Below are 23,237 nucleotides of genomic sequence, written 5' to 3'. Positions count from 1 at the left end.
TCTTTTCCCCCGCACCGGAGAACGGGAGAGAGAGAGAGAGAGCGGAAAAGAGTTTGTCTCTCACTCACGTATTTTAAGGGTGATTTTTACTCTCGCTGTCTCTGCGTTCCGGGGGGACTTTTCTCCGAGAAGCAGACGCGCGCGCGAGTGTGCTTGAACGAAAACGGCAAAATTGGTGCTCTTGCTGCTGCTCTGGCCGCCCGCCATTGAAGCGCACACACACAAGAAGCAAGAGGCATCTGCTTTTCTCACAACACAAACCCGAAATCTGCACGCTCACCGTTGGCTAAATGTGCATTTTCAAACAAAAACAATTGGAATACCGTTGGGAGTGTGTGAGTGTGTGTGTGTAATCGTTGCAAATTTCCCCAAACTATTATTCTTATTAGATATTCAAAAACTGATTCCATTGAAACAGCAGCGGACAAACACAAACTCCGACCAGACACCGGAAAGGAAGTGCTGCATCGGCTTACAGCGCTGCTGATGCGTGCATGCACAAATATTCGATAGCTTTCTTCCTGCTTCCTGCCGATAGGGAGGGGGGGGGGAAGGGACGAGTGGAGTGTGCATGCATTCGCTTAAAATTGCAATTAAACTCGACCCGTCTCCTATAAGCCGCCGCCACACCATCGCCACACTCGCCCTTAAAGCGACACCAAGAGCATTCTTTTCTTTCATCAATATCCGCCCCCTCTCTCTCTCTCTCTCACTGTCTCTTTTCCCTTTTTTTCTTCCCTCTCGCAGCAGCTACCAATCGAACCTAATACAAGAGAATGAATTATCGCCCATAGGTTAGTGGCGTGTGCGGTGCGGTAAGATGAGAACGACACACACACGCACACACACACACACACACACACTGTTTCGTGTCACAAATCGATCTCACTATAGAGGTCGAGGCGCAGCGCGTACATTCACCAAATATTCGGCGACAGTCCTTTTTCCCTTCTCCTTCAAACACACACACATACGCTCGCTCCCTCTCTCTCGTTCTCACTCACTCTTTTTCACCCTCATTCCACATTCAAAAACTCAACTTGACGCGGGTGCAGATGTTCTGTGGTTTATTTTTTGTTGCTGTTCTTCTCTGCCGCTCCTCTACAGAAAATGTGGGCGATTTGGGGGATAGATGAGGTAGGGTGGGGGGTGAAAAAAGTACCAAACATCACACTCACCCCCAACCCGCAGCACACAACGGAGGAGCGAACTTGGCTTGGCTCTCGTTCGAGCTTGTGTATTATAAATTCTACTCGACGTCGTCGCGCGGCGCTCATCTCACCGACACTTCCTGCGTTGGGAGGGAGCGACAAGAAGAGGAAGATGAAGAAGAAAAACGCAACGAGAGAAGCAAAAAAAAACACGACCATTCTTACCTTTGCGCTTACCCTTAGGACAGTCTATTTTATGCGTCTCCCCAGCCCCCCCATATCCTCATCTACCACTTTTGGAAACATTCACGAACGAGGTACGCGCGTGTGGAGACAACATACAATTCCCTCACAACACACACACATGCACACACACATACACAACCGTTGGTTCGCCTGTTCCATCGCATCCACCCAAGGGTGCTGCGCGCGCGAGAACGATGCGGTTTTTCATCCACCCTCTCCTTGCCCTCGCCCTTCACATTCCGCCCCGCCCGACCCTACTGCGTACAGCGAGCGAACACAACATGCGGCAGGGCCTGGCTGTAGAGCAGCCGCGGCTTCTTGTTCTTGTTGCTCGATAACCACCGAAGCGCCTCAGCAGCAGCAGCAGCAGCAGCCTCACCAACCGCGTCTCGCGCTGCTCTACCAACCACACCCCCGAGCTTCCTCCCCCTTCTCTCCCACCCCCCCATCCGTTTATTTTTTAATTTCGTTGTGTCCATTCTCGATTTATAGCGCGCTTGGCACAACACAGTGACGTCCCGCGCCGCGCCTCTCTCCAGCGCCGCGTTCACAATTTCAAGTTCCATTTGTTCGTGCACACCGTCGCCACCATCGTCCGGTAATAAATGAGGCACCACCACCACCGACCCCGGGAGAAGAAAGAAAAACGGAAGGAACACCACACGAGGCGAACGAAGGCGCAAAAGTAGCAAAGCGGCAGCGAAGCAACAGAAAAAAAAGAAGAACGAGAGGAAGGTACAAAACAGGCCGGAGAACTTGCCACAAGCCAGCCGGCAGCGGCAGAGATAGAAGCACCAGCACCAGGGAACATAAAAAGTTCGTCAATCGTGCGCCTCCCCGTTTCGGATCGAATGCCACCCGCGTTTGTTGGTTTCCCCCTTTTTGCTTGGTGGAGTGGCGACGACGATGACGCCCGGGAGGATGAACAGGATCACATTTTGCTGAGGCTCCTTTTTGGAGACTCCCTTCCGGAGAGAGAGAATATTTCCGGTGGAAAGTGATATCGAGAAGGTGAGAATTGAAGCATTATGATGATTGTTTTAGCAAACATTGCTTCTTGTAATGATGGCAACATATTTCTAACAAGAACGACATTTGAATAGCCAGATAGAGAGCTTCTGATAGAGAATCGAGCTAGAATTGATGGTCGTGAAACTCCCATAAACCTAATTTAATAGAGTTCACACATAATGCTGACCACATTCCAATCGTAGTGCCATAAAAAAGGGAAAACTGCCCCCCCCCCCCCCCCCCCCCCCCCTATCAGCCACTCGCGCCCGCGTCAGTGTGTCATTAGGATTATTCTTTCGGTCACCCTCGCACCAACCGATTCCTTCACCCTATTGCTATTGTGAGTGGGATTCGTAACGGGTTTAAGGACCGTTCTGTTTTTCCTGCCCGTTGCTTCTTACTTTTATTTGCCAACCTCTGCCCTCCATCCATCAGCTACGTGCGCTACGTTGCCCCCGTAGAATCCATTTCCCAATAATTTTATGAGCCTTAGAAAAGCCCGGCTTTTCGCCTTAGCTCCAAGTTTGTTGCTGCTGCTACGTAACCCCCCCCCCCTCCCCCCTTCACTCTCTGCCACTTTTTTTATGCAAACCAATCGACAATCGTCCCGAAAGAGGGAAAAATGTACAGAAATCCTTTTCCATCCGAAACAGCAGCAAAAAAAAGGAAGAAAAGCGAGGAAAACCCATCCTAACTCACCCCTAAATCTCTCTCTCTCTCTCTCTCTCTCTCTCTCTCTCTCTCTCTGCTTGCTCACTCTTTCACAAACAGCAGCAACAGCAGCGGCGAAATACCCGTTTGACAGCGGCAAATCAGCCAAGAAAATCGAAACGAAATTGTCCTTAAGTCAGCGACGGACGGACTGGTGGAAAGGATAACTTCAGTGCCCACCCGAGGAACACCCGTGAGGGCCAGAGGGCGAGAAGTCGCGCGGTAAAATGAAGCAAAGAAACACATACCCAACCAGCAAAACCGAAGCTATTGGAAAACTTTCCTGTGTGCCAAAGCGAGAGAGCATGTCTTCTTTCTCTAGATTTTGGACGGCACAACGCCGATCGTGTGGCCTATGAACGAAAAACGGGAGAAGGGGAAACCGATATCCTTCGAGTGACACACACGCATGCATCTGCATGCGTATTCCGCTCAACCGAGACTACACATCTCTCTCGATCTCCCATGATTTTTCTGCTATCGCGCTCATCCGGGTGTTAGGCAACCTCAGTCTGTCCAGAACTTTCACTGTGGAAGGATGTGTTGGAGTGATGTGTGATTTCTTGTGCCCCGTACTTTGCTCGTTTACGTTTTGTGCCGTGTTCCTTCGTCTTCAATTATGAAATTATTTATCCTTGTAAATTTCTAAGGTAAGTTTCTTATCCTCGTGTGTGCTTCAATGGATACATTCAACTAACACTTGTCGTCTAAAAAGTTACAGTGCACGCGCATGTTAATCGACGGTTGCCGATGGAAGGACGGTGTCCGGTTTTAAAATATCAAGGTAAGCGTTTCTATCATCCTATGTGCAAAATGTTGTTTAGTTGTTTTTTTTTTAAACACATGGTTTAATTATTGGTTAATTTTCATCAACAGATATCATCACAGCTCTTTCATCACAGGATGCATAGGATACGGCTAAACATGCGCAGCACCAGTCCGTGACGTCATTTCCAGACAGGCGCCGGCTGAACACGCGCAGCACCAGTCGAGGATATCCTAGCGCAAAGGGTAGAAGGAAGAACGAAAGGAAGGGTAACAGAAAGCAACCACAGCATTTGGAAGGGGTGAAGCATCCTGCCGTATACAGAGTGTGAGTGTTCCAAAACGTATGTGGAAAGAGTAACACCAATAAACAGCATGCGAAAGTGTGCATAAAGCAAAAAGAAAAAGCGTCACTACTACAACCAGCAATCCGAAAATATAAGGGGAGGGATAAATACAAATGTATGCGTAAGCAGGACCAGCAATCCAAGCATTTGAATGTGTGCGTCGGTTTGCGCCGTGCTGAAAGTTTTTACTTTAGCTGCTGCTAGTGTAAAAACTTAAGGAAAGCTTAAAGTAAAAATTTTTTACACGGGGCGCCTTCGGAAATTGTTGGCTGGGTAACTGCCTGCTGCCTCCCTCATCCCCTTTCGGTGCCCTTTCCCCGTTCGGTAGCCGCGGTGGTGCTGTGTTCGAACGGGTCGGTCCTGCCAATTGCTCAAAAACGACACAACACACACACACAGCCGCCGCGCGCGCCCTTACCAGAATGGCGTCCTTTCTTGTAGGCTCTCCTATCTCTCTCTCTCTCTCTCTCTCTCTCTCTCTCTCTCTCTCTCTCGCTCTCTTCATTCTCTTTTACACCATCACCGTGGTGGGGCATCGTGAACCGTAAGCAAAGGGTGAGAAACGGGAAAAAGGTGACGTTTGCTTTCCCTTTCCACATCCTTCCGGGGTCGTGTGCTTGGGGAAGAGAGCCTTTAAGGCTGTTAGGGTGTGTGTGTGTGTGTGTGTTGTATGTACTACTGGGTATGAATTTTCCCGGTCCCCGGGTCCGGTTCATACGGTCAGGATTTATGATCGCACACACCGACCATCATCTCCACCCACCACCACCACCACCAGCAAACGGGGTAGAGAGACAACGAACAACTTTAGCGAAAGCAATCCCACGGCACAAATCCTTGGCCTCGTGGTGTTGTTCGCTCACTCGCACACAACCAACCGACAGAAAAAAAAACCCCCGCACCGTCCTTTCCATATCTTTTGCCCCCAATCGCCAGGGTTCACCCCTGCGCCAGACACGCTGTGCCTTCCTTCCGCACTGACCGGGTTCGAGAGGGAGAGAGAGAGCGAGAGGGCGTCGATGGGGCTGGCAATCAATAACCGTAGGCAAAAAGTTAGCCATTTCCTCCGCTCCGCCACCACCTTACCCTTGTTGGGAAATGGCAGCAAAGCGTATTTATGCTTCGCGCGACTGTTGAGACTCTGTCGGTCGCTTAGTAGTAGTAGTAGTAGCAGTAGTAGCATGTGGCATAAAAGTGGAAACGGGTTCGCAATCAAGCAAAAGGAGTCCCGTACGTATGGCCACTCTTTGTGTTCCCTAGCTGCGATGAGATAGGGAGCGAGGTGGGAGGTGGTAAAAGCGACGCAGCAGACGTATTTATCCCTCAACACGTGTGCGTGCTGTTCGGGTAAGAACACTTTCTTTTAGCGATAAACGATCCTTTTCTTAAACTGGGCATAACACGTTGGAAATGGGAATGGCGGCAGCTCATAGCACGATGGAGTGGCTTGTTTCGAAAGGAGGCACACAGGGAAAGGGTTTCTTCATTCTTCAGATAAAACGATAACAGCAATCAAGATAAAACGGCGTCCCAATCATGTACAATTATTAATCCAAAACAAATCTATTATTAACCCATTTGTTTTTTGAGCCATCTTCAACGATTATTTCGAGTCACCACACGCCACACATTCAAACTCTTTGCCGCTTGATGACACAGTTTGATTGTGTACAAAGCACCATCGCAAACTATCATTATGACGGCTGGACACTGGAGTCGCGACGAATCGTATCAAGTTTCATCATACGGTTGCTGGTTTGACACGAGCCGGAGATAGCTTAAACACTGTCCAAACAACAATGCATTTGTAAATAGCAAACGGCAGTCAGGTGAAAGATTGAAATCGCTCGTAGGCCATAAGGACTTCAAAAAACCGAGACTAGAGGCACCACACACACGCGCGCTAAGAAAAATGTCTCCATTGTGTCACCAGTTTTGCACGTAAAGAGTAAGAAGTGTTTGTTATAAAGTGGAACACACACACACATTCACGCATAATACAAAACCTTCCCCAATTATAGTTTCAACCCCACTCAAACTCAACGCCAAAAAGTGTTCATCTACTGTGCACCGCAGCACCGCACCAACAACTATCCACATCCGTTGCTGCCACACTACCCCATTGCCCATTATTACGATGTCGATGTCGTAAACGATAAACATACTTTCACGCGATAGCATTCCGATCACGTTTCGAGAGCAGCAAAACAAAACACTCAAACCCAAACGAAGCGGACACGTCGGGGGGTCGGGGCGAGCTGCCACGAACGGCAAACGCAGACGACGAAACGTTTTGGGTCGCTGAAAATGAAGGAAGAGCAACACACAAAGCAAAAGATGCTAATAAACTGAGGCTAAGGTTTCAGGGGGGAAAAGTGATTGTGGGGAAGGAAATATGACTCCCCTTCCCCTTCCCACAACAAGGTAGGGACGGGTCCGGGCGCACAAGTGTGTCATATGTCACGGGGCTAATTATATCGGTATGAAATAGAACCGTTTTTGCAACCAAAAGTTTGGAGCGGCTCCGGGCAAGCTAATGAGTGTGTGTGTGTGCTGGTGGTAGTTTGTGCCATCAATCCATAATCCTCCAGCACCAGATTCATGTTGGCAAATGAGGTAAGACTGTTACCTTTTTATGCATTAAATCACAATTTAGTGTTTATACATATCCCAGCAATACATAAAGCCTGCCTTAGTTAGTCTTCTTTTAACGACAAAGTGGATTCAAAGTCAACGCACAAACACACCGGAGGCCAAAACGATTAGATACGAATGGATGATTTTGATAGCACATTTATCTTTACAGCCTTTTCGGAAACGTTGGTTGGCTGTGCTGTCCATGGTCCGTGATGCTACCGGCAACCCTTTTGGAAACGCGATTTAAATACGAAATGGGACGCTGCTAAACGACCAACCAAAACGTTCTCCTAAAAGTGTATTGATTACATTACACTTTCTTCACGGTTTTCTGTACAATTGTTTCATAATACACTTTCCACCTTAAATTACACAGCTCACGGAGACTCCGATTCGTTACCAGTGCGTTTTGGAAAATGTACAATTCATTGTTTTATTGCATCTTTTTGCTCACGAAAACAAGGCACAACAGTAGGACTAAAGTTACTGTGGCTCTTTTTTTGTTATTTGAGCAGGAGGAGGAGGAGGTTACGTTATTCCAACTGACCGAACAGAAGACCAGCGCTACCAACCGATAAATACCCCCGCGCTTTCCGAATGGGGCGAAACATACACGCGCAAGTAGAAAGATCGCGATCGCCACCACCAACAGCACCAACACAGAGCACACTACTTCATCTCCATCAACTCCCCCCCCCCCCTCCCTTTCACCTTTCAGATTGAACATGAATAAAGAAGCAGAAGCAGAGGAAACGCCACGAACGGGTTAATGCTTCACCGCTGAACCCGCTGCTACCGGGGACGGCGCAGCAGACGAACGGCGACACATACTTATGACGATTCCGGCCAGGCGGAACCGAATCCAGTAAACTCCAACGCATCACCCGCGCGGAATATGGGGTGGAGGGTAACGGCACTGCTAGAAAAGACACGATAATTACGGAATGTGGCCACGGTGTGTATTAAGCCGCCTTCAGTTCGCGTGGAATGGTGGGTGCCGACACATACACACACGCGTGGATCCGTCCGTCCAAATGGCATGCACAGGCCGCGTGTCGGTCAGCGACATGGTACGAGATTTGGGAGGCGCACAAGATGCTTTACTTCTTCGTTCGTGGAGCAAGAGAAGACTGTGAACGAGGCACGGATTTTAAGTGTCGCTGTGGCCACGTGATGATGAAGCGTATTTTTGCGGTGTTTAGTGGTTGGGTGAGAAAGTAATTGCAAAAAGCCATTAAAAACCCGGGGAAGCAAAAGTGAGAGAAAGATGTAAATGTAAGTGCCAGGCACTATGATTAACCAATATTATGCAAAACAGGCGAAAACTTCACACAGCAAGCGGCATAGAAGGGGGGCCAATAAAATACTGCAGTAAATCGAATGTTCATTGAATAGGGACGCCACACAGACTCCAGACATCAGAGCTAACAGTTGGAAGGAAACATCACCTTCACCGTGTCTTTATAGCTATTTAGAGGATGTTGCAGGGAAATGCATTTCGCACCACGATTGAAGCAAATGCAATTACATTTTTAATTTCCATCTTCACACCAATTGAATACGCCAGCTGTGCGACTTGCAAAGGCAAGACAATAACAAAACCCTGGTTCCCCCTACAATAGATTGAGGAAGAAACAATCGTCATTGAATCACTCACTGATCGAAAGGAAAAAGGTACCTTATCACGTATTTATCGCTTTTACTATCGTGTCGCAAGCTTTCACTTTCCCTGTGTGGGCTCTCTTCGTAGCATCAATTACATAGACGAGGGAACACACACACTTACTAATAGAATTGATTTGAGGGAGGGTGCAATAGGCAGCTCAATCAAGGGATTAACAGCAATCACTTTTATATGTGATAGAGCTGATTAGTTTGATTGTAATGTTTCACCATGAAGATTGGACTTACATGGGTGGTTTTCGTAGATTTGTGGGTTGAAAGAGTCTTACCTGAAAAGAGGGAGAAGAAATTACAACATTAGTACAACTACTCATAAGACATTCTCAAACAGTTTTCACAAATTATAGGTACAAATAGTACAAAGAGGTAGATTACAATTAGAAACAATGTCGAAAGGCCACACTTCCCAAGCTTCTGCGGCGAATGTCACATATCTTGTACACAAATTTGCTCTTCATACCATCCTGTCCTGTTTAGATGAAGTAGAAGAGCAAAAAAAACTAGTGAAGCATCAAGAAATGGCATTGCTGGATCCTTCAGCACATCCTGTTATGTCATGCCCACAGAAGGGACGCAAGACCCACTCGAATGCCTAATATTAGCTCGCTCCGGTTTTGCAAAGGTCACCTCGGGTTTTCAGTAAACGGGTCCGGTTTAATCTTCCGGTCCCCCCTCGAAAAACACCGGTCCTTCCTCCTTACAATTGGACCTCTCGCACACACAGACACACACTCATAACCATTGCCGGAAGTTGAAGCTCAGGAAACAAGAGATCGCAACCAACCAACCAACCAACCAAGTCAGCCAACAAAAAAAGGGATCCCCGGCTGTCGCAAATGGATATCTCCGGGTGGAATGAGAAGCAAAATACACCCTCTCCAACCCTCCCTCTCCCCACTTTTTCGTCCAGCTTTGTTAAGCTGTAGCAAAATGGCCTTTTCGGTGGAGTCTCATCATTTCCTACTGGCGCGCGCGTAACCCATCACACCCTGCAGTGTACATTGGAGCGGAGAGAACTGCAGCAGATTTAGATCCGTTCTGTGTGTGTGTGTGTGTGTTTTTTTTTTTGCTTGCTTACTTCTGCCACCAACACGAGTCCGGTTCAGCCCAGCAGCTCGGGGACCGGAAAAGCTAAGGCCCTCGATTTATCCTAAGAAGCAAAACCAAAACCGGCCACAAAAAAAAATGTCAAGCGAAGGCACAGCAGAGTTAAGGGAGCAGCACTGGGAGGGAGAGGCTATAGGGCTGTAAAGCAAGTGTTAGTGTTTTGCTTACTTTCGCCATTCTAGCTGGTTGGAGAGTATGCTACGCTTTCTAAGAGCGTCCCAGAAACGAAAGCAAAAAAGTGGAATACGACCTCCCTCTAACCGTCGCGTCTAGCCTCTTCTTCTTCTACGTTTGCCCGAGAAATGAACAATTTGCCGTCCGGGCCCGGAGGGGCGAGATACAAGCAGAGCCGTGTGGTAAAACTTGCGCAAATCCTTCCCATTTTAGCCGTCTTTCGTTCGCCGTTGCAGGATGGTTTGGATCCTTTTTTGTACTGTTTTGCTTGTTTGTGTGCTTCCCTCTGTATGCGGTGTACTGTAAAAACGACAAGCCGAACGAAAATCGTTACTGCATCGTTTGTCTCCTGCTTCATTCGCCCTCCCCACATCGCTCTCTTCGCACAGTGCTTATCTTTTTCTACAACAAAATGCTCGGGCACAAACTACAAACGAGCCAGCGTATTTACTGAACCTTCCTCCGGCTTTCAGGCGGCAGCTTTTCCGGAGGTTCATTCGCTTCCCCCGGGGAAGGGGTGTCGCTTGATAAATACACCAACACACACACACACGCGAATAAACCACCAACAAACCCCGCTGGAGGTGAACGGGAAAAGGGGATTTGGTAGAAATGAAAAGTGGAAAATTAGATAGACCTGAGGCCTGGTGTGGTGGCAATGGTGGAGGTGCTGGTGTACATAAATTGTGCCTGCCACAAAGGGATAGAATGTGTCTGTGTGTGTGGATGGGTGTTCGAGTGCCGCTTTACACGGATGCTTTTCCCACGCTTCAATGCAGGAATGGTCACAATCTGAACGCAAAACCTGTACGTACATAGATGCGTCTCAAAGGAAGAAGACTCGACTTGGGTCAGGACGATTAAAGAAAATTCGATTAGTTTTCCAGGTGCTTTCTCACACATTGGTAGCGTTGTTTTTCTTTGTCAGCTACAATTAATACCAATTGCAGGGATTGCTGTACTGTATATTGTTATTTTATACTTTGATTTGATGGTTTAAAGAGGTTTTCTTGCATTTTAACATTGCAATGTTCCTAACAATTGCAGCTGTATGATTGACAAACATCGTATGTATCGACAGTTTAGGAATTTTCCTTCTCTTGTCCAAAATCATCATCAAAAACCGTCTCAGCCATAACATCAATGCACGCCACGTAGCGCTTCGATCCAACTTTACATTTGCCTTCGAATTTTCTCTCCATTACACTCACGAAAAAAAGAAAACTGAACCTTCGATTCGTAACCGTAATCACCAGCCCACACACCCAACTCTCGCAGTTATGTAGCAGTGTGTTTGTGTGCGCCGGTCCTTGCCTTCACACAGGGACAGAGACAGCGGGGGAGGAGAAGAAGAAAAAAACCACTCGCTGTAATATTTTTTCGCATCTAATTTTCCAAAGCAAGCTGTTGAAATGATCTCCCTTCTCGCTCGTGTCTTCCTCCGGGCGGCTCAGGGCGGCCCGGTTGACTGACTCTCCTCCGCCCGTGCGCTGTGTACTTCATTTTTCTTTTCTCGTTCCTCGTCCCTCGCAGCATTTTGTGCAATTAATTTAAATTAAGCAAAAGCAAACCAATGTCAACGGGAAGACGACTTGAGTGCGAAGGGCAAATGAAGATTGTCCGCGGGACAAGGAAGCTCTGCTCAAACACTCCGTGGGGCCCACACTCTTCCATCCATCCATCCATCCGTCCGTTCGTGTACCATATCTCCTTGGAAAAGGGACTCGCAAGACTCACACTCACTTGAAACAAAATGTCCTCCCCCCCCCCCCTCCCCCCAACTCCCGAACAAAACGCAAAAGGTGTTCCGTTTTTTTCCTCCTCCTCCCAAATTCGCGCAGATGAATTCGCTTCGTCTCCTCGTTTTTCCACTTCAGCCAAAACCCAAACGACTCTGATTGTAAGGACTCACGCTTATTGTGTCCCTGTGTTTGTGAGTGAGTGTGTGTTTTTTTTTCGTCATCAATTTTTTACTCCCACCTCTCTGCACCACCCACAAAATGGTTTTTCCTTTTTGTTTCTTGTTCAGTTATCAAGCGCAGGAGAGAGAAAAACACCCTCCCAACAGATCCTTGCAACTGTTGGAACCGTATTCTCATCACATTCCGAGCGAATCCTCCCTCCTCTCCCCATTGACAGCCGTCCTCCACCACCGTTTCGGCATCCACTTTGTAGCAGCCCCGAATTGGCTCCGCTTTTTGTCCATTTCCACTCGATTTTTTTTTCTCCACTCGAGCCTTCCTCAGTTTGTCGGCGCGTGACCGGAGGGTAGGGAGCCAGGTAGAAAAGAAAAAGATAACGAACGCTTCCGGTTCGATGGTTGGTGACGGATTTTTACTCTTCACGTCCTGCAGCCTCCGTCGCCCTGGTTGCGCCCTTCGTCCTTGGTTTGGTATTATTGGAAAACGAGGGACAAGGCGAGCACTGGCGAATACATCCGCTTTTTGCCATCACCCGTCTAATGCTCGCAAGTATCGAGCATGGAAGGAAACTGCTGAAGCAAAAAACTAGGAATCGAATTTTAGGACTTTTAAATACAAGCAGCTCTACCGCCGAGCCGAGGGAAGGGAAGCAAAATGAGCAAAATGGAGATGGAAGAAGAGCATCCTTCTTATCGATGAGATTTACCGAAGCATTGCACGATGATCCGAAGAGTGAGTGTTTGTGAGCTTCAGAAAAGTGGAATTTTAACCTACAATGCCATCTTTAATGAGAAAAGGATGTACAAAAGTACACCAAAACCACCTGATGTTACTAGCTGTGCACTTGATTTAACCTCTTCTGACACCAAGTCATCCCGTGGTTTCCAACTTTTACAGGAACTAACAAGTCCCCTTTGCCCGATCCAGGGGGACCGTCGGCAGCCAAGTCGGCACAGTACGGTGAATAATTTATTGAGCATAAAATCGATGAAACATCAAGCATAAACGGGGGTACGGTGTGTTATCGCCGTTGAATTACACGCCCGGTTTGCATAGAATCGATAATGGATGACATTATCGATGATAGATGGAGGAGCGAGCCTGCTTCTTCATGGTGAGGTTCGACTCAAAACGAGATAGAGAAATGATACAACGAACATCATGCGACGCATCTGCGCTGGAGTCATTCAGAACATTGTTTTTATTGGAATAAGTAATCATGCAATGAAAAAGACAAGCGACGCTTCTGGCTCTTATAGCGATAGAGTTCAATTCTAATAACTCCAACTGAAACCACTCGCTCGACGAAAAGTGCCAAAGCGTTTCCAGCACGTTCTGCCTTTTTCACACATGACCAGACACACACACACACACACACACAGACACATATGGTGTGCCGTTTCCTCCGCAAAATGGCGTAAAAGGTATAGGTTGCCATCCGTCCACTAGCGAGAGTTTGCGAAAACCTGTAGCAATCAAATTATAATAACCCTAGCGCGCCTCGGAACCGAACTCCAACCGACCGACCCCCCAACCCCGAGTGACCGCTCAACCCGCCCACCGTTATACCAGCGGGACACGGAGTCTAACCTAGCAACACGAACCAACGAGCCCCGGGAAAGCCGGGCCGCAAAATACTCGCCGGATCACGTAAGAGGACGACACTCGCCGTTCACCCTCCACCATTGCAGAGCCCTGAGAGCCTTTTCTTTTTCCGGATGAACCCTCTGCCTTCTCCTCCTTCCCTCCCCCTTTTTCCCCACATCATCCATTGTGCCTTCCGTGCAAAGGAGCAAATGAAAAAGGTAACGGACCCGCCGCGCGCGCACCCGCGTTTGGAAAAGGATTGAACTCGGCAAACTGTGGACGAAGCGACGCCGCTTTGCGCTACCTGCGACGACGAGAGCGAAGGTTTTGCTGCTGTTCGGTTAAATTTTCCATTCCACCATTGTGTCTGTGTGCTCGGTTTGTCAAGACTGTGCCCCCGGTTGCGGGTGCGGGTGCCGTGGAAAACAGTGCGCCGCGTGGAAAATGGAATTGGAAAAATAGAACCCTCGGGTAGCGCGCGGCACGGGAGAGGTCCACTGCGCAGGCACTGGCAAAAACTGGGAAAGTTATTTTCACTTCCGAAAGTGCAGGCTCTGAGTACAGCGGATCGGATTGATAAGTGCATTGAATACAGGTTGAATTGGACGGTTAAACGCTGGCCACAAGAAGTAAGATGTCTCCCAAAAGTTTTTGGTTGGTTCAAAGGTTTTTTGAGCGTTGAACAGACTCCACAAACTTATCAACCCACTTCTAACGGATATGAACGATTATTGCAACGCAGACACAAGGCAGGACGACTCCAGGAGACTTTTTTCACGCTCCCCTCGGCGTCGTTCCCTCTAAAATTGTTTCCCCTTTTCGCACTCATCATCTCTCGCTCCTCTTGCCTGCTTCTCGCACAAACAAAGACACTTGTGATATGAAATTCTCAAGCACTTCCTCGGCAGCAGCAGTCGGTGTCACCCATGTCACGCGCTCCCAAACCACCCAACGCGTTCGTTCGTTCCACGGGTGATTTTAGCCACGAGGCATTTCCGTTCTTCTTCTCGCCCCTCCTCCACCCGAAAGCCGCGCACATCGCGACCAATTCTGGCCGCCCGCAATGATCCACCACCAGCGATAAGGTGAAGCGGAAAAAGAAGACGACAAACTGAACCGTCGCCGTGTGATGGGGGACGCTTGGGGGACCGGAGTGAAAGAAAGAAACGGTACACAACAGCGCAAATGAGGAAAACCTTCGCGAAGGGGTGGCTCAATATTGCTGGGGAGCTCCCGAAACAAAGGGGGAGAGCTTGTGTGTCGCGTACCGGACGTACCGGGGAGAGAGGTTACTGCACACAAACACACTCACACACACACACACTCTTATCCGCATCTTATTTCACGCACATACAAACAAACACACACTCGCACATCTAAACACTGAAGGTTTACTTTTTTTTCGCACAACCGAACCCCGAACAGTCGTGAAATGAATTGCTCCTCCGAAAGGGCGACAAGATTGATGAAGGTTTGCGCGTTTAGCGCGCTGGAGGAGCAGGGCGTCACAGAACAAGCTGAGGGCGTCTGTGTGTGTGTGTGTGTGTGTGTGTGTGTGTGTGTGTGTGCTTTGGGGTTGAAAGAGAGGAAACAGAGGATGAAAAGTGTCGAGCGGAGAGCAACATTGAATCGAAAGGGACGGACTCGGGATGAGTTTCCTTTACGGTTTTCAGCATTGGGGATATAGCCAGCAACTGAGTAATTTCGATCGCCTTTCGCCTGTAAGACGACGAACAGACGAAGCCAACAGAACCAATCGACTGTTTGTTCCCCGAAAATTGTTCCCAGAATCCGATTCCATCGGCAAATCAATGCGCACAAGGGCTGCGTTATCATTACGGGGGACATTCAGCAGCTCAAGCCTGCTGGCCTCCTTGGTGGCAATTATTTTCGCATTGGTTGATTAAATTATCCGAAAACCTTCAACCCGCTCGGGGGTGGGCTTCTGCAATCTCAATCCCATTACCAGCAATTTAATTTCATATTCAAGCAACTCCATTTCCCGATCGGCACCGACACAATAAAACAATACGCTTTTCCCTCTGCCATTTCCACCCGGTGAGTGTTCTCACTCGTTTCACCGCCGCACCACCTTCTTCCCAAGAGAGAAAGGATACAAATTAACTGATCCTTTAAATTGATAAGCAGCACGGGGGGAGAGAGAGAGAGAAAAAAGAAACCCCCACGCATACAGGTGCGTGGCGGCGGATACAAACAGTGCAACATTATTCATTATCACGCTCTTTGGCACCACCCCGTGAATGCAATTTGGATCGGCACATGCACAATCACACACACGCACGGGACACGGATGCAGCAACAACCGCACGGTTTTTGGCCTTTCGGCTCCGGCACCGACTGTCGCTCTATTATTTAATTGCTTCAATTTATTGGTCTTTATGGCAATTTGTACACGCCCCAAGCCCAAGCGACAGGCGCGAGATGGACGCGAGTTGCTTGCTGGTAGTTGTGTCCCTCCAGCCCACAACCAACCAAACCCTCCACAGAAGCCACCCGGCAGCAGCAGGGAATGAAAATTTAATGTGAATCCTGCTAATTAGCCGTATGGAAATTCAATTAACCTCCTCGGAGACTCCCGCGCCCACAATCCCACCCACAGCCCACCCACCCACACGTTATTATGACCTAATTTGGGGTTGTGTGGGAGAGCGCGTGTATGTGTATGTATGTGTGGGTGCTACTGGAGATGTAAAGGACATGGGAAACGAGCAGGGAGAGGGCATACACAGTCGGGACAATATGGATTTGTGTGTTGGCGAAAGTGTTGCGTGTGCGTTTAAGCTTCTGACACTGCTCACAAACACACACACACACACACATACACAGATATCCACACTTACTGAAACTATTCACAGAGAAAAGGGGGCGCTACTACGCACCAAAAACATCCTCATTTTAGTATGAGTGTATTAATCAAGTGAGAGTGAAAGTGAAATGCTAGAGGCTTCTCTTATGTTTCACACTTTCACACAGGCGAATACATTATATAGGACGAACCAACGCGGAAGTGGTTTCGAAAGGATGCGTTGGACAAACGTTTGAAGAACCTTGTAGAGTTGTTGAATAAAAAAGGGGAAAACATTCAATCAATGACGATAACATTCAACAAATAAAACACACTGTTGCAAAGTGTTTTAATCCTTTCTTCCCAAGCATTCAACAACTTCATCGCCACCGGAACACGCCACTGTCTGCTTGGGGGGGTTGGAAATTAGCAATGGAAATTCATTCCCTCCAGCCACGACAATCTGTGGCGCGCAAAGAGCCAAAAAGCTACCCATAACCCCCGGTTTTTGGCAACCCAGAAAGGGGGAAGGGAATTGTGTGTTCGGTTACTATTAACAACCGCACAAATCGGTGACGTCATGCAATAACAACAGAAAGCAACAGTGGTGGTACCAGTGGGGCCACAAATAACAGCTGTTGTTTGTTTGTTTTATGCTCTCTCAATACAACAGCACCACACACTCACACAAACAGAGCTTATATTGCATATTTATACGACACTCGGCATGACTTGTGTGGCGTGAAACCACAATGTTTCATATACATTTCAATGATCCTGCCACAGCAAAAAAAAGCCGGAAAACACCACACCGCCCAATTGCTACATAACGGATTAGGATGGGATTATTAGGTGTGAGTTTCATTCTAGCATAAGATTGTGTTTAGACACAAATCCTCACACTATGCAGATTTAAGCCCATTATCTGGATTATCGAACATTTTCCACCGCCGGCTGCCCTGGCTGCCCCGTGGCTCCCGTGGCCGAGCGGCGGCAGTAGACTGCGGAGGTTGCTGGCGGGAGGTACTGGGGTGTGCGAGCGCGACGGCATGAATCAAAATGGCCGCCGTTTTTCGGTGTATCCCGAGACTCGCGCACCACACTGTCACAAAGGACCATTTTCTGTGCACGTGAGGTTAGAATGTCGACGACCAGAAGAAGGTGGAGGGGCGAATGGCGTCAGGGGGGTGGTGCGTTTCCGATGATACGTTTCCACTTGGTGCGATTTTTTCGGGGAGCCTTCGGCTAGCTATGGGACAGAGGGGGAAAAGGACGAAAGGACGAAACGTACGCGCGCGCGAGAGAAGGAGATGAAAAGCAATGGAAAAGTAAATCGAGAGGGCGCCATCAGGGGGAAAAAACAACACCAAAAGAAATGCATCCCGGAAAAGCGCTCACTTTCTCGCGAGGTGAAAATTAAGGAAACGGGACACACTCTGTGCACACAGCGAAGAGAAAGGTGACACCGTGTGCGTGAGCGAGAACGCTTCTCGGAATTGCTTCTTCAACGCCGGTTGGGATGAAAATTTTTACGAGAGAAAAGCTCCTGGATGAAAAGGAGCGAAGCGCGCTCTCTTTCTTTCGCTCTCGCTTTTCCGTGAGCGCGAGTGCGCACAAAGCTTTCCCGTTAAAGCGTGTGCATGTGGAAGAAAAAGGAATATCAATGTGTGATGCGGGGGTAAAAGCCAAACCGGGAGGAAAATTAATTGACACATACACACAAACCCCGAGAGCGGATGGAGCAAACAGAACAGGGGAGCGAAGAGTAGGGGGCAATTTTCTTGCCGCCGGTAAATGGAATGTTGCTTTTACTGTTTAAATGTCGGGATTTGGTGCTACGACGACCCTGCGGAATTGATATTGGATTCCATAAATTGGACTCGATCGAGCTAATTGAAAATAATATAACGTTTTCCCAATACTGCGTGTACCATTGAAGTTCATTATCGCCTTCTTTTTCTCCCAATTCAAAATATTAAGAACATAAGAAAGCTAGTGCAACTCACCTTTAAATATAAAATGCCTGATCAACTCCCGCTCAAAGGAATATTAGAAAACCCAGAGAGTCGTGGAGATTCCTGGAAAGGATATAAAAGAACATCTCTTAATGTTATTGTTAATTATATGTTGTACTAGCGCTTCTAATTTCAATTTCAAACAAACATCGCCCTGCTCCTCCCAGGCAACAGCTCCTCGGTAAGGTCCCACGGCACCTACTCGCGGATCTAATCGTCTCGTATCGATTCGGATGAGTATGGTCGCGCCCCATACAACCAAACCATCAATTTACATACGGTCGCAGGCCTCGTGAGCCTCGTACACGAGAAAACGGCTGAAGCTCACTGTGTACCAATCAACAACACACACAAACGAACAAAGACGAAGGACGAAGGGAAGCGTGAAAGGGTCTGGCTTTGGTCCCTCTAACTCCACCCTTGTAGAAAGGGACAAGCGGACACGGAGTATGGCAGACGAGACTTTCGGGAAAAACCGACCCGTCGATAGTTCGATTGCGCAACAAGGGAAGCTTCCGTGCTGCCTTCACCTGTGCCGCCAACTTTCATCCACCTGGATCGGGAAAGTTCTCCCGTGGCTCAGGCGATGCGACCAGGGAAAATGGTTCGTACCGGCGCACACTCATCTCTTTCCAACACCAACACCAACTGCTAAATTGTCGACTCGGAATGGAACACGGAACAGTGCACCTGACCCCCATCCCTTGCGTTGGGGAAAAAGTTTTGCTTTCCGGTCCTACAATAGAGACACCCACAATACCTCACAGAGGCGGGTAGATGGTACGTAGTGGTGTCTCAACCTTATAGCACCATCGCGTACACTGTTTTTGTGCTCGCTTCCAGGTGTGCAAGTCTGCAACCAAGGCACATCCCGGGAGAACGCCGACCAGCACCACCAGCAATGGGGTTGGTCAATAAATTTCCATTCGATTTGCAATGGGTGGAACAGTTGCCCGGTGCGACACGTTGGCGTTCGGAAGGACAATTTTACACCACATAAAACGAACGCTTTCCCGCAGCCCGGAGCTAAACATTGCAAGGCTTTGTGCACTGTGCTGCGAGTGACCAGAAAGTGTGAGTTTATGGATTGTACATACGACCTGAGCTGTATGTTGACTGATTGATTTGGTTCAAAGCAAGAATACTCCAAGAAGATATGTCACTGTCACTGATTCATCTGGTATCTGCATTGTACTTTAAGCTCACAGAACTTCATATGATAAAAGTGCATTATTTTATATTATATGATTTATCTCACAAACAAACTCGACACACACACAGCAACTGACATAACTGACAATCACCTCTATCTCATCCAACGAGCCACCATTTGGCGAAAAATTAGTGAATCAAAACACGCACAGTATGACAGTATGATATATGACGCAGTTCTGCAACCAGGCGTCAACCAGGCTGCTGCTGCTGCTGCGTGCCTTTACCATGTAAAACTGCAGCCTTGCTCGGTTGCGCTGCGCTTCGCTGGTTTCGCTGTGCCGGTATGTGCCTGGTCGTTGCGATGCAATTGCACAACCCAGCTTCTGCCGAAACACTCCAAAATTCCCAAAAACCCAAAATTGCCACGTTCGACGGTGGATGATGGAGGCACACACACACACGCGAGCACACGCACACAAAAAAGCAAAAGGTAAAACAATCAACCGAAACTACATACCTAGGACCGTGCCTCAGAATTTACTCGCTACTTCAGGCCACCCCGTTGGAATCGGTCGAATGCATGCACGATCGATAGCGACACCAAAGCAACGAACACAGAGGAAAAAAAACTGACAACTATTCTGCTCGCTCGCGATACCCCGGACAGATATGTCCCCCCCTTCATACTTTTCGGGATGCTGCTGATCGGGATGCACAAAGTGCGGAATGTGTCCCAATTTCGGTGCATTGCTTTTATTTCACTTTCACAGGCGCACCGGACGGACGACCCTAATGGTGGACGGCGACATTGACAACTGGCATGTGCGGTGTGTATGCATTTTTTAACATCCACGCTGGTAGATAAAATTGTATTACGTTTTAGTTTAAAACTGATGCATCTTTTACGAGCTATGTCTCGCTCATAGCGCTTTTTGGAGTCTTTGCTATGTCTGGAAACATATCTATGTAAGTCAAAAAACCTTTGCTGAACCTCACAATGAGCAAAATTATATCCCTCGGGCATATAACACATAGACAGTAGACACCTTCTGGGACTTGGAGCTTCAGGAACCAAGATCATCAATGAGATCCTCTCCAAAAAGAGATTTCGAAAGATGATGATCAGATAAATAGCACTAAGAATTCTTCTAGACAGCTTGAGCAGCAATAGCCAATATCTTCAATGGAATAGGCCCAATCACACACACAGGCATTATTCCCAGGACTTTTGGGGACATCAAACATTCTATTGTAAGATAAAAATAGCTACCGATGTCTCATCAAACCGTTTAATCTGCAGTGTTGTACCAACGACAATGGGCCCAAACAAAACAACTCCCAAAATGGTTTGTTAGTATCGAACACGAGATAGAAAGTAGGCAAAAAAAAATAATCATCTTTGCTCACGAACATGAACCCCAAGCCCCAGACGCAGCGCATCTCGCCTTCTTCGCAGACTAACGACCCCCGGGGACAGTAATAAAAGCGATGTCATTCTCCACCGGCACAACACAGGCGCGCGTGTGTTCCACACACAACAGTACGGAGTTCGACACAAAAAGAGGAGATGCCGCCGCCACCCAAAGCACACTTCTTTTTTTTTTCGTTTGTTTGTGGGACGATAGATAGCACTAACACACACATATACACACGAACACTGCTGCTCCACATGGGTATATGGCGTTGGAAACACATCCCCCCCCCCCCCCTCCAAATTGGGCAGCCATTTCCCACGTTTCGGAAAGCTCGAGAGATCCTAACCGAAAGGGAGTCTGATGGTTGGTTTCGGTGCCAGTTGGTTGGAAAATTCCAACATGGCTTCTCGCGTGCCTCGATCCTAGAGCAAAGGGGCGCACCAGGGAAGCACCAGCGCAAGGGTCGATCCGGACGTGACGGACATAAATTAAATTTATTACTTAGCAATTTTCGGGAGCCGTTTACCATGCCCCGAAAAGCTCCCGCACAAACGGAAAATTGTGGGGGAGAGAGCACTGCCGAAAACCGAAAACAAACTCGCGCGTGATAGCTGCGCCTTCGTGTCCTTTCTGTGGACAACAGGCCGGGCTGTTGGTGAGTGTAATCAGTGGGTGGGTGTGTATGTTCCCGGGTTGGGCTAAGCACCAGGAGAAAGGAGCAAAAACAATACAACACACACCAGAGAGCACCAAAACCTCCACAAAGGACACATTCAACATGCTTCCCCTCCGGGTTTCGGTGGAGCTGCTGCTTGTTTGACTTCGCTCGTGCACAGACACACGAAGAAGCCGCTCCGAGAAGAAGATGAAGAAGCAACAGGGCGGCAGGATGATTCTGTTGGTGTTCGCAGGACAGTGAGAGGAATTTCACTGCTCGAACCAAACCAAACCCGAGTTGTTTGTCTGCATGAGTCTCTGTGTGTGTTTGTTGCTGCAGCAGTGAAAACTTATTGCCCACCACCACCACTGTTTGCATGCATTTTCAGAATAATGCAACGGATAGGCAAAAATTGGGTAGGAGAAAGACAGGGCTAAGAGTAAAAGGAGCAGGCAAAGCTTTTGATGCCATAAAAATTCCACCCAAAGCACCCACACACACATACACAGAAACACACAGCCTGTCGATTATTTTGAAAACCCCAGCTGTTGCAGCTAAAACCAACCCCCATTAGAAATTATGAATACTTCTTGCACCAGCTGCAGCAAACGCTACTGACCGCACAAGAAGGGGGAGAAAACAACAAGCTCTGTAATACAGGTCATTCTATTCGAGCGTTGGTTGTGTGTGGCTTTGACTAGCATTTTCTTCGCCTCCCCCCCCTTCACTTTTCCGCAGTCAGACGTTTAGAGGAAGGAGCCTTTCTCTTCTGGCGGTACAATTATGAAAAGATGAACTTTCTTCGAAATCACCGAGACCCTTGAACCCATCTCTTTGCCGAAACTCTTATTCACCATCCCTCTGGTTCTGCTAACGCGTTTCTTGTAGTTCTTGTTGGTAGGCAACATTATGCAAAGGAAGCGTTATTTTACCTTTTCACAGACTTAATAAAAAGCACCTAGAGAGGAGGCAAAATTGTCAAATGCGACAGTTGTGCCCCAAAATTGAGCATCGTTCTCAGCTTTGCCAGGAATCGAAATGTTGAATACAGTTTTGCTTCATAAAAAAGCCAGTTCACCACTCACAGGCAAGGATTAAAATTCCTTCTTAATAACCTAAACCCCATTTCTTTCGCGTGCCCATGGCAACAACGCTGCACAATTTTCCACAACCAACGCGAAAGGAAAGCGTTTGCCTGTTCCCATTCCACGTCTTTCACGCGGGAAAGACGACAAACCGGGCGCTCCTGCGACACAGATCGATTGGCCTTCGTCAAAACTCCCGTGGCGGTAGCGTTTTCCAAAAAAGTTTTCCCTTCTCCTCCGTGCACGTGACGAGGGCGGCAAGTTTAATTTATGGCCCACACATACAAACTCGTATTTTCCACTGCGTGCTCGTACAATTTCTCCTTCCAACAACATCCAAATCCAAAAGCAAATAGTAGTGTCAAGGAATAAAACCTTACGTACACACACCCACACGTACATGAAAACTGCCCATTATGGGTACGCAAAGGACAAACAGTCGAGTGAGCAAGAGGACAAACACAGCGCACCGAACGGCACACAAAGAGGGAAGATAATTATTTGCCACAAATATTAGATAAACAGGGTGCACGGGGAAAGGGTGGTATAGGGGGAAATGTGCCAATCAAAGCATGCCTTTAAAATTAGAAAGACCCAGGGAAGAAGAAGGAACCGCACGGGGAAGACATCAGACAACAGGAAGCAGTCAGAAAGGGGGAGAAGCCGCTCCACTCACTCGCGCGGTCGCTCTGCTCCGGTAACGGGGTTTAATCATGTTTTCCCGGCAATTGGAGGGATGGCCGGAAGCAAGGAAGCACAGTG

General features: G+C 48.1%; 1 protein-coding gene and 1 long non-coding RNA gene across 15 annotated transcripts in view; one reads left to right on the top strand and one right to left on the bottom strand.

Moving 5' to 3' along the window:
* The window catches only part of LOC1277930 (uncharacterized), a 69,983-nt gene that overhangs the window by 40,818 nt on the left and 5,928 nt on the right, over positions 1–23,237 (bottom strand). Inside the window, exon 1 of one of the 14 annotated variants that reach the window (XM_061662786.1) lies at positions 18,154–18,225. The exons of the other annotated variants lie outside the window; for them this stretch is intronic. The gene's annotated coding sequence lies outside the window, so the exon portion shown is untranslated. Of the gene's footprint in view, positions 1–18,153; positions 18,226–23,237 lie in introns of those variants that run through there. 14 annotated transcript variants of the gene reach the window in all.
* LOC133394091 (uncharacterized) lies at positions 3,362–4,508 on the top strand. Its single transcript, XR_009766598.1, has 3 exons — positions 3,362–3,769; positions 3,841–3,903; positions 3,996–4,508. It is a non-coding gene; the product is annotated as an uncharacterized LOC133394091 (long non-coding RNA).

Source organism: Anopheles gambiae, chromosome 3, assembly GCF_943734735.2.
Source record: "Anopheles gambiae chromosome 3, idAnoGambNW_F1_1, whole genome shotgun sequence".
NCBI classification, from domain to species: domain Eukaryota; kingdom Metazoa; phylum Arthropoda; class Insecta; order Diptera; family Culicidae; genus Anopheles; species Anopheles gambiae.
Note: the sequence above shows the minus strand (reverse complement) of the source record. Positions and strands in the feature narration are given on the sequence as shown.